Below are 13144 nucleotides of genomic sequence, written 5' to 3' on the forward strand. Positions count from 1 at the left end.
ATTTGCAGGGATTGATTGCTAACTTTGGCTAGACTAGCCTTTCTTTTCTTAAGCTGGATATTAATGACTCAATGGCCAGAGAATACTAGCAAATAACTGAGGCCAAGCAGCCAAGTCACCCATAGTGTTTCTTTTCACCATCATCCTCTTTCCCTTTCTTCTTCTGCTGTTGCAGTCTGTTGTACCCCCTAGAACCACATGGTCAACAGATTTAAAATTTGGCACAGTTATTGGTAACAGCTCCCTAATTGCTTTCACCAAGTTTCAGTTTTTTAACATTTGCCAAAATTGGCATAAGTGATCTTGAGACCAAGCTTCATAAAAACTGTTTTATGGATTTCTGCTATTCAAAGGCTTTCATCTGTCACAGCAAATCCTAATCTTGATACATGGTCTCAGGAAACGATTCTAATGCAGTGCAAAAAATTAGTCTATTCGTCTCCCAGGAGGATGTCTCAGTAAGGTAAATTATATTTATGCTAAACATAAAGAAAAAATGTTAAACACTTTTGCGTTGGCTAATAGTGTGGAATGACATGTCAGCTTGCCATTTTGAATGATGAGAGTACGATATTGGATTTTATTGAAAGGTTTGAAACTTCACTCACATTTCTTTGAATCTTCACCATTTGGCTGACTTGTAGAGCAAGCGCCACAAAGCTTATCAGCTCAATTTAAACATAGCCGCACCATTCCAGGGCTTGGTTTTAGCATGGGGGGTCTAGCCAGGACCCTTACTGGATACCAGGTGGGAATCAAACTCGCAACTATCATTCCAAAGGTAGTACTGCACTACACTATCCAGCTGTGTAGAGATTTTTCTTTATTAGAGCCTATTAAAATGATGCAGAGAACCACCAAACAAAAAGCAAGGCTATAGCTCAGCAAATGTTTGATCTACTAACATCATACTTAACTCTAGAGGACAAATGAGGAAATGAAGAAAATATTTTTTGTCCATCTAACTTACTACCACACTTTTAATATTATCAGAAATCTATTGGGCCTGCAACCTGTTGCACTATTTAGCTGCCTCATTGTTGCTTCCAGCTATATAACTTCTTTGTTTTTTTTGTTTTGTTTTTTATTTGTTTGTTTTTGACATTAAAATAAATTTCTCCAAATCTATTAAATATTTTGTTTTACTATTTTTTAATTTACTATTTCTTCATATGCAGGGTGCCAGACTTCCTTCTTGGATTTTTCACAGGACTGAAGAAGTGCTGAAAATAAATATTTTCCTCTTCATCTCTGCAATGTTTATTTTAGGTAAACACTGCTTACAGAGTTTTGTACCCTGAAGGAAGACATGACAGACTATTATCATTTTTTTGAACATGATTTAGACAAGGATAGGTTATAATACTTGCAAACAAATCCAAACTAAAAACTATATACGCATGTTGCTGTTTAATTTTTGTGTGCGTATCTAGATAGATAGATAGATAGATAGATAGATAGATAGATAGATAGATAGATAGATAGATAGATAGATAGATAGATAGATAGATAGATAGATAGATAGATAGATAGATAGATAGATAGATAGATAGATAGATAGATAGATAGATAGATAAAGATGAAAGTGGAAGGAAGAAAGTGAAGATAATTCCTAGAATTATCTTCACTTTCATGGCAAACACTGTCTCAACCATCTCTTGTACAAAGTATACCAACAAACATGAAGTGCTGATTTTCTGTTTATCCTGAGGTATGTTGACAAAACTTATGGATGCCAAGAAAGAATTGTCAGAACATGTCAAAACAACTCCTTTGTGTATGGGATGCAACACATACTGTGTGAAGAGAAACTATGAAAAGCTGATTCATTTTGATTCACAAAAGCCTTTTTAATGCATTTATAAAATGAGTAATGGTGTCAAGGCTTTCTTTGTGGAAGTATACAATGAAGTATACAAAGAAAAAAGATAAGAAGGATTTCCACGACCTGCTATGCTTTTCTGAACAGTAAGATTTTAGTTTAGCCCACTGGTTAGCACTTAGAATTTTTCCATCTCAGTTTTGTTTTTTTCCTTTCGACTGTGTCAGCCGCAAGCTCCCACTGAATTAAAAAGCCTTTGGCAGGGCTGTTCTCACTTCCCGTTGTTTCAAAATGAAGTCTACCCAGCGCCTGATGAATTGAATTTCCTGTGTCAAAAGCCTGTGATTTTAAAGAAAATAATGAACAACGCCCGAAGAATCCCCTTTCAGATTTCATTATGAGGGAGAGGTTCTAATTGCGAGGAAATTAAATTTCCATTGCTTTCTCTTTCTATGAGTTACTCGCCTGCTGATGATGATGTGGTGAGGTTTGTTTCAGCTTGACGCTTTGCATCCCTTTAAAAGGCAATAATCTCATGTTAACCAAAACCACAACAGGAATAATATAATCAGCTCATATCAAACAGAAGCTTAATGTGTCATTCTTTAGCTTTCGAGCAGTTACTTGGTGAACAGTGACAGCTGCTGCAGGTTCACAGACATCAAAGAGACGCTGAGACGTGTACCCTCATCTATCTGCCTGAACGCTGCTCTTTGGATGAGTGCCCCCATTTCATCAGTTGAACAGACATCAAGAGCATGAAGGAAAACCGCAATAAGCACCTGAAAGAGAGCCAGGAGTGAAAACAAATAGACCTGGATGTCTTCCAGTGCAACTGTCCCATTGCTTACAATGAACCTGCCTGCATTCACTTGAGTCATTTGAGAAAAATCCAAACTATAAAAGCGTTCTTTTTTTCTTTTTTTGAAGATGTTGGTGAAGCTCCTGAGCATCTCTGTTTAGATCATAGCGTAATACTAAAGTCATTACTTTGAAAAAAATCATACTGTGTCATTTCCTGCTCGGGTTTTCCCCAGAAATACCGGAAACAATAAATGCAAAACTTTGAGTCATAACAGTAGATATGTTATCATATGCCTGTATAATGAATGTCAGATAAAAGCAAAATGTCAAAAAAGGATCCACCAAACTGTTGTTTACAAAACTAAAATGAAAATTTGTAGTTCATTAGAGGAAATTTAAAAAGAAAACTGCTGGCACTTATTTTTTTTAATCTGTTGTAGATAATGCTATCATTTTTTTCTTTTTTGGATTTCATTTAGTCTTTTACCTCCAACTTGCCTTTAATTAACCTGACTGGTTAAGGCTTTAATTACATAAAACAAAAGGCATAATTAGAATTTTGAATATGAAGGCTGGAGCAACTGTTGAATATCTTATTTTATTTTTAACACAAACAATACAAAGTGTGCTTTTGATGCTCAGAGAAGATAATAATGGCTATGCTAATGAATCATCCGCACACAAAAGTGAAAGAGCTGATACAATCATAATTATGTGCCATGACACAATTATATGGTTGAACACCGAGTGTGTGTGTGTGTGTGTGTGTGTGTGTGTGTGTGTGTGTGTGTGTGTGTGTGTGTGTGTGTGTGTGTGTGTGTGTGTTTGAGAGAGGGAGAGACTGAAGAGAAAGAGAGTGGGAAAACGCCTGCAGGCACCAAATGAATGGGACGTGGAAACGAGGGGGGCAAACACAGAGCAGGTCAAAATGAACACCATCTGGGTACATGAAAGGGAGGTGGGTAAGGGAGGTGGTGGGGTGAAACAAAACAAATGCACCAGCGCTGCCAGCATGTAACCAGCAACACCATACTACCGCCACCTTCCATGTTGCAACCCCCCACCCCCCCTCCCTCCCAGTCAGGTGAAAGAGGGGTTGTTGGACTCACCATCACTCATGCAGCGCCCCCCCCCCCCCCCCTTCTCTTATCCCCCAGTGTGTTCAGATCATTGCCAAAGGAGCCACAGGCCACTTGCAGGCTGACAGTCATCTCCTCTAATGGGCCTGGCTGTTTATTTTGTACCGCTTGGAAGTGGATTAGCTGGAGGTAATTATGGTTAATGATCTGCTCGCCTCACCCCGCTGATCTGTAGTCATCCGTTTGCTTGGCTAGTAGCAGCATATAGCTGCTGGCACCATTAATATGGGATAATGTTACCTATTAGGGCTACAAAAGGGAAAGGGGAGATGGAGATTTGTCAGATGGATCAGAGTGTGAAGCATTTCAGAGAGAAATGAGATGGATCCATTTTGGAGTGAAAGTGATGTTCAATGGGGTTCAAGGAGCTTTTCAAATTACAATTTGATTACATATTCTGACATATTGTTGTTTGTATGGGAAGGCCTCAGAACAAACACCATTAACTATACAATTAACTTTGTCAGAGGGATTTTTAATTTTGTAGGATTCAGTTTATAATCTGAATCTCGAATCAATAAAACTGTGCACTGAATCAAAAACACTGCATGGACTGGTTTGACTGGGAAAAAGCAAAATATTTGATAAGATAATATTGGTTTTCAGTAGCACTCATTTGGACTTTTTTGGACCAAATGTCATTGGGATGTCATTGGTCTATATTATGAACATGATTGTCACGCACAGATTTTTGTTTTTCTTTAACGCTTGAAGCTGACCCACGATTTTGTTATAGGCTTTTAGGTACTTAATACACATGTATTACTGTCACTTTAAGTATGAAAAGCAGGCGCCAAACAATCATTTTTTCATTATTCTGTAAATAAAATCAATGAAGTATATACGAAAGAGCTGATACTTTTATATTAACTTTTTAATGATCCATGATTGATCCTGCTGCCTAACTGAAAAATCACATATCACCAAAATTCTACTCAAAGAAAACTGGCATGTTTTTAGGTTTGTGTACAAGCATTCTCAGTTGCTGGGATTTTAAGTGATCCCTTATTTTAAACTGTTCCATAATTTCTAAATTGTTTTTTTTAATCTTTTTTCTTCTCTTGTCTAATAAATGTATATGGCTTACATAAAGCTGGGAAGATGTGCAATTTCTGTACTTCCATAATGTACTTAAAGAGAGCAATACAAAACAACAAAGACTCTTGTGCTTTTTAAAGTTAATTTAATGCTGGGAAAAAAATCAAATGTAAGAAATTAAATTTGTTTTTATTAAGAACTATATATTCTTTTAAAATGCATGTAAACTAATATATGAAAAGTATTTCTCTATTTGTGTTTGTCATTTAAGCTTATAAAAAGTAATAAGACATAAAAAACAATAGTTTTAGTACCAGCATATTTCAGAGATATTGGCACCATATATCACAGAACTCATTAATTTTCGTCAATCGGGGTGTGTTTTGGTTCTTAAGAACATAATATAATAAATTGCAATAAAACAAAGGCATAAAAGCTGAATAAAGATTTTAGTTATTAATGGCATTTGGAAAGAAGGGCATAAGAGGTGTTATTTTATCCATAATTTCTGAAGTGGGTGAGAGTAAAATGAAATCAGGAAATGTTCTACAGTTTAGGTCAATGTAACTCGTGGTCATCCTAAACACTTTTATCTCATATTGCAGTTTTATGTATAATGGGAAACTGAGACTCCCTCCTGTGTGCGAGACATGCACACACACACACACACACACACATATAGAGCGTCAGTCAAGTAAACCAGCTGAGAGGGACATCAAAAAATGATGTCTTCTGCAGTCGACTTTTTTTGTGCTCATCCATCTTGAAAATGCACCCATAATAGCAACAAAGTGGTTTTTCCCCCCAAAATGAAGTTTTACTTAATCAAATCAGGGGTCAGAGAAACATATCTTCACGTGAAAAGGACAGGACACTCCAGGGTTAAACCGATTACGTCCTGTTAAACAGGCATTTCAGAGTTTCCATCTCAGACACATTTTCCTGCCTTTTCCAGTAATTTTTGAAAGCCTTCAAGCTGTAATAAAATATCACTTTTTGTGCATTTGTGCATTAAACACTCTTGGTCTCATTGCATTTTTCTGATGATAATCACATTTCCCCCGAAACCCTCCCCCTGGTCTATTCCCATCTCCCCTTTTAATGCACTTTGCTCCTGTTTCAGTGAAGATGACACTAACTAGGGGTGAGCAAAGGGAGGGAAGTGGAGGGGAGGGGAGGCTGCGGTAGGCTTTGGCTTACGGTTCCAAATGGAACGTTTCAGCTGGGTCCTCCTTCTGCAGGTTATGTGGCGTCACGTCTCGTTTTGACTGAGCTCAAGAACAGCGCCCACCACTACCCTCTCAGGGACTCTCGTAAAGTGCTCTGATGCTTCATAATGCAGATCATTATCCGGAATGCTGTGGAAGACCCCAAGTCCCCACTTAGATTCGGTGCCTCCCTGAGCCCCCGCCGTGTTATGTATCCCTGCAGATCTCCTGCAGACACTCTGATTGTCCATTCCTGCCCGCCGTCGCCTTGCCAGCAGCAGGCTTTATTGACACTAAGTTGCCCCCACAAGGCGATGTTAATACGCACGACAAAGGCGTTTCTTTTCCTCTGTGTCATGCTGAAGGTGCTTACAAGCAGGAGGTTATTGAAACACGGAGCCATAAAGCTAACACAGATATGACTTAAGATGTGATTGCACCAGGTGACCGATGCATGAGCGCAATCAAGTCATAGACAATGATTTCAAAAGGAGAACAAGAAGCTGTGAAGCAAGAAGGGAGGCAAAGGCCTTATGAGGCTTCAGATTGATGAAGGCAGTAAGAATGACATTAATAGGGCAGTTATTAAGGCACCAGTCAATGATCTGACACAAGGTCCTCAAAACAGCCTTCTCTTCATGCTGGACTCAGTCTTTAAACCACAATTTACACATTTTTTTAATACCTTTAGTTCTAGCTGCTACAATAACAGCTACAGTTCATCACATCTGTAACTCTCTGATGTGATATTCACAGATTTGTTACAGCAAGTGGTTCTCGCAAGTGTCATAAAAGCTATTTTTCAGATCACTACATCCTTTTCTTTAAATTTTGTAGTGTAACATTGAAAACATTTGCCATTTCCTAAAATGTTATTTACTGTAACTAAAATTTGCCCTCCACACTAACTACTAACAAAAATGACTAATATCAATACTACTACTAATGAAATAGTAGTAATAATAAAAAATATAAGTTAATATGAATTTACTGTATCAATTTTTTTACAGGGGTTTATACAGTTGGGTTTTTTGGCTTTTGGTTTTTTAATTATGCTTCACATTCTTCATGTATAACAGAAGTGCCCATAAATGATACTAACAATATAGATTATAGATATATTGGAGTTGATGGAAATGACTGCAAAAAGTCAGTAGAAATTCTGTTGAAAAATGGCCAATGTGCTGGCAAAAATCTACCAGGATATTGATTGCGGGTTGGATGGCTTTTTTATTCTCATCTGTAGCCAAGCTCCTGACAAAAGTAACCTGTATCTTGGGAAAAAATATGTATTTTTATTCCAAGTTGCCCACAATCATTTAAGTGTACCCAGAGGCTAAATGTTCTCGGGCTGTAGTGTTTCATAACTGGTAGGATTTTGCTGTAATGCACACAGAATCCACAAATTAAAGGAGTCACATGCGGTGAAATTTGAATCAGGAGTTTGATCACCATTGCGACTTGTCTAAATGCCCTTTACTTCCTTTCATTTCTTTGTAAAATAAGGTTTTCTTGCAGCACAGGTAATATAATTCTTCATGTTAAATCAAAGCAGATTTAACATGAAAATATGACACTGACAACGGTATGTAACATACAGTTCTGAAGTGTCAAAAGCCTGTGCTTCTGGTAGGTATTACATATCTGAAAGATATCAGATATTTGTGTGGATACAATTATCGGGGCCTCTTTCACATGAGTATTCACGTTGTCCTCAAGCAATCATTTATTCATCCACACAATTAGAAACAACACAGCCGCTGCTTTATTAACTCTTTCCCTACCTGGCCACTGCCTAGCGAGTACAAAGAGGGCTTCAGGTGTTGAGAGAGAGAAAGGAGGAGAGCAGATTTAATGAAAGCTCTGGCATCTGTATCCGATTCATCTTGTCAATGTTGCACCACCATCTCTGCCCCAAACCAAACCCCCAGCATGCCTTGCCAGCCACTTTAATTACTTTTCCTTTTTGCATGATATGGCGACCCGCAGCATTGACAGACAGGTGCAGCGATCCTGATTAATTAAAATAATAAAGACCGGGAGAAGACGAGGAGGGGGAATATCAATGTGTGGACAACTTCTCTTGATGGGCAAGCGGTGAGGAGGCATCAGACTGCAGGGCGGGAGCATTGATTTACTTTGTGACAACAGGGTGGCCTTCAGGCTTGACAGGGCTGTATAGAAGAAAGGCAGCGACAGGGAGGGTGGGGGAAATGGGAACTCTGTCCCGTTCACATCCTCAGGGCCTAGTTTAGCTCCCAGGGTGAGGACATGAAAAACCCCGGTGCCTCAGCAGCTGCAGCGTCCCGCTCGGAAAATGCTGGTGCCATCACACCTTTCAACATGACATGGAGTTAATAAAAGCCATCTCCTGGGATTCATCAGTTCTAATAGCCATATATTATTTCACCAGACAAAGAAAACATGTTTTTGAATGATAAGCCCTAAGAGAGTGTACGGTTATTGTCCTATCAATTTCTCTTTTCATACTTAAATCACATATTTTGGAAGGTATGCTGGATTCAAAATAGGGTTTCTAGGCAGAAATGTGCTTCGAGAACATAGGTGTGGTGAAAAAAATTTTTTTTATGGGATGGGAAATTGTATTGCAGCCATGCTTTTTCTAGAACCTAATTACACTAATCATTTAGACATAATACATATAGTACAGTACAATCACAGTACATTTCCTAAAAGTATCACTTTTTTGAGAAACCATTCCCATACAGTATGTCATCCTGTCTTTTGGCAGCAGGCAATGGGACACTTGGCGTCACATCCACCCATACTGTGGGCTGAAATGTGAGAAGTGTAAGTTTGTGTGTGTGAAAGCTGACCTGCAGTGCCCACATCCTCAAGCTGACACTTTAGAGCTCCTCTGTCTCAGCTGAGCGTGTCAGAACAACAGAGATGTGGAAAAGGCCGGCATGTTTACCACCTCTCTGTGAAATCAAATACAAGCTGAGCTCGCAGCGCCTGAGTGTGTGAAAGCAACACATTGTGAGCTTCAAAGTTGCTCTGATACAGTGTGGAAATGTGCATGATGTTGTTGTTTGCTTACAGCTATTATGTTTACTACTAATGTATTAAACATGCAACAAACCTTAAAAGTTCTACTCCTGTCGTGAGTTGAATCAGATTTGGATTCGACTGCGGAGAAATGCATTAAAACCTCCAATTACCATATGAAGCAACATTGGGTTTCACAGCTAGGCTCTGCATTGAACTGGTACCTGATGGCAACATTCTCTACCTCAGGGATTTGCCTTCAATACTAACAAACAATACATGCAATTCCTCATTTTGCAAATTCCTTTATAGAGATCGAAGGTAGCTAAGCTCTTGTATTACATTCTTCCAGTCTTACATCTTTTACATGTATTTCACTTGGAAAAATTCCTTTTCACTGCACTGTGTAAAGGAATAATGTCTTAAAGAGAAATGCTTTTGCTTATGTAATTTGAAGGATAATTTTAGTTAGTTTTTTTGTTTATTTTACTAATTTATTTTTAATCGTAGCATTTTTTTTTTTTGACACGTTGTGCACGCTGAGATTGTGAGTAATGTTGCCCAAGAAATGTTTCGCCACTGCATTGGCCATTTGAAATGGACTAATATGACAAATTTAACACAGAAATGTTATTAGGCTCTTCAAGAAGTTTCTGAACTACTATATTTAACAGTGTAACCACAGTCTCCTGCAACATTGAAATAATGCTTTAATATTAATGAAAACTTTTGTTTCTAATACCTGCTGATAATACTTGAGCAACTTTATAGTAAAAATGTAAATGGATAGGGTTGGGTTTTTTTTTTAATTATTTTACTTTGATGAAATAATTAAATGTCAGTCAGAGGCTATCTGAAATGTCCCATTCACAAAATGCAATTTTTTGTGACATAATATAAGGTACGTGCCATTCATGTTGAGTGGGATCTTTGCACTCTCTGTCTGAAACAGGATGTCAGTGTGGATGGCAACTGAGAGCATCACACGCCACCTAATGGACGAATCATGCTGAGCACATTCAGCGATGCCATTCAGAGTCACTCATATTTAAGGCACTGAGAACAGCTGTATAGGATCATGAAGACAGATACTTACTTGTTTTTTTTTCTCATACTATATTCTATGTTTCTTTTTTGTTCTTTTTACTTTTTACTCGTCTAACAAACATTGCGCCTTACTTTAAAAGAGGTTTGTCACACATTATCTGTGCATTTATAAAACTAACAAATAACCATGCAGCGTTTTTCATACCTTAACAGTAAAAATGTCACTATTATGATTAAGTGTGATCTTATTTTGGAGAAGCTGGAAACTGCATTTCCAAATCAAAATGAAACACAAGACCAGAGGCATCACTAAATTAGGTTTTAATAATTCAGTTCCCTATTTTTCATTCCTTAACAGTGGGATAATACCATACTTTAGGAGAAGAAATTGATTTTTCAGCGTGCCTATTAATGCAGAAAGTCAAAAGCTCTCAATGCAGCTGGCTATTTGATATATTCATAATCAACTGCACTGATGTACTGCCTAACAGTCTTAAACTGCGATGGATCTAGCAGGAAATGAAACAAATTCGATTGGCTTTCTGCTTCATGTCTGAAGATTGGCTGCTTTGTTTCCTTTTGATTGGTCAATTAAAAGTGCGCTTCCACTTTCAAAGACTGGACCCATTACAGAAAGTAATTTCAAGAGCCAAGCTGTTTGCCCTGCGCTCTCTGCTACGAGGAATTCCCTCTTCACTTTGCTGAATCAGGCTGTGGGAGAGAGGGTTGGTAATATTAGCTCCCGTTTTATTGAGAGATCCATTAATTGTAGCCTTCTGCTGCTGACCCGTTGACCCCCGCTGACCCCTGGACATCATATTACCAGTCGAGCAAACTAGAGTTAAAGCCAGCAGGCCAGACATATCTTTCTTTAAAAAAAACAAATACCAGTTTTCAGCTCACTATTTTGTCCCAATTCTCACAGCAGCGCTTTCTAATGCTGATACTTGGCCTTGATAATGTGTTAAATGGCAACATGATTAAAAAAAACATTAAAATGTTTCTCACTTCTGCTCAGGAGCAACTTTGAGTTGTCTTATGTGTAATTAATTAACATACAGAAGGTGTTGGCCAACTAAAAGATGGCAAATCTTTTTTCCAGAGAGCAGCTTTAGAGCAAAAAAAAAAAAAACATTAGAGCAGCACAAGAGCGTATGCATTAGGCGATGGAAAAACATCCAGCCAGTGGGGTGGGGTTGTGTACAGTAATATACTACCATTAAGTATCCTACTGATCTAATGCTACCATTAAGTAAGCCAGGTCTTTACAAGGAGTGTAGGATTTCACTGAAGTTACCCTGACATGATTGCGAGTATTGTGTGTAAAATTATGCTAATAATATATGTTGACAACGCGAACCTTTTATAGAAGAATATGAGCACTGCTTCATTCAAGTTCCTTGACAAGCTATTTTTGAAGATGATGGCTGAATACATTTGTTGCAGCTTTATGATGGGTCATTTAGTAAGTATCATTCCTCTAGTACTTTACAGGATCTCTTTATCAGCTGTCGAGCACCCGACAATAGAAGACTTGTGTAATTTTATATACGCCTTTGTCTGACGGCTACATAGACTGCACTCTACCTGTTTTTCGACAGGCAAAGGCTGGGCCCAGGACGGGCGTTGAAAGCAAATACCTGATTGTATTAGTGTCTCTCCTTTAAGCTGTTGTCACCTAGCTGACCGATTATGGGCAATTACCTGCTCTGTCGGAATCCTAGCCGAATAGATTGAATTCAGATTGATTTTTGCCCAGGAAAGAGGAGGGAATTTAAAGCCTTTTTTAATTGGGTATTTGGTGTGTGCTGATCTGAACACCGTGGCCTTCCCGAGGGATCCTTTATGGGCCAATAATGGCATTGGAGTGAGGGGGGTGCTGCAGTCTCGTCTGCCGACTCCTTCCCAAGGCCATAACCCTGCATTTGCTCTGAGTGCTTTTCTATTATGCATTGATAGTTGAGCATCAATCAATAAGAGGGGAAACAGAAAACCCAGCGAAACCAACTTCTTAAGTGTAAAATGCCTCTTAATACCCGGGGCCTTTCAAACAACTTAACCTGGACGCTTTTTACCCTGCCCTTCCTCCCTCTGCTCTTTGAGGGACACTTACCGGCGCCTGGTGACACAATGTTTTATTTAGGAGGCCTGGAAATGTGCAGCTCTCAGGTGAAAATGTACCACAACCCTCTGGTTATACTTCAGCAATACATCACTAAGTGTATGCAGGCACAGAAGCAGATTTACAGAAAACAAATGGGTCGTTCCATTTCCAATATATTTGCTCATTTTACTCTTCTCTGTAGTCAAAAGAGCTTTCTGTCAAACAGGTGAAAATGTACCACAGCCCTCTGGTTATACTTCAGCAAGACATCACTGTATGTATGCAGGCTTTACAGAAGCAAAATGCATCACAGCATTTCCACTTCCTTTCTACAGTTTTCTTTTCTCTGTACAGTCAAAATGTTTTACTGACAAAGGGTTCTGAAAACATATTAACAAAGTAAAATAAGCAATGTCTCATCACTGACCGGGTTTATTTGATTTGGCGTTAAAAAAAAAAATACAAAATTTGGTTTATCACATTATGAATGCAGTACGTCTTGAAGTCAATTCCCACAAATAATTTTAAGACGATACTACTCCTGCTCCTAGTCTTTCTTTACATGAACTTTCCAATTGGTTGACATGAAAAAAAAAAAGGTTAAAGAGTCACCTTTCATATTACCAGCGCAACAGTTCACTAACTTGGGGAAATTACGGGAAGGAAAGGGGGAAAAAAACAAAACCCTCACTCACAGATAAGAGGAGCTGTGGGGATCGGACCTCCTCTGTGGAAGAGATAAGAGGGAGACAGTCACAGCAATGCCCGGCCACATAATACACAAGCCCACCTCCAGCCGTCTAAATCTCCCATCAGCACCAGTCCCCATCGGCTTTCCTGTCACCACTAATGCACCTTTTCCTATAGGACAAAGCCCCAGATGCAGTAAGGTTATCTGGGGCTTTGCGGGACTTCTCGGAATTGGCAAGTTCACCTTTCCTTTAGTCCAGATGACAGGAGGTGATACAGCTGA

This window comes from Astatotilapia calliptera, chromosome 2 (assembly GCF_964374335.1).
Source record: "Astatotilapia calliptera chromosome 2, fAstCal68.1, whole genome shotgun sequence".
NCBI classification, from domain to species: Eukaryota; Metazoa; Chordata; class Actinopteri; order Cichliformes; family Cichlidae; genus Astatotilapia; species Astatotilapia calliptera.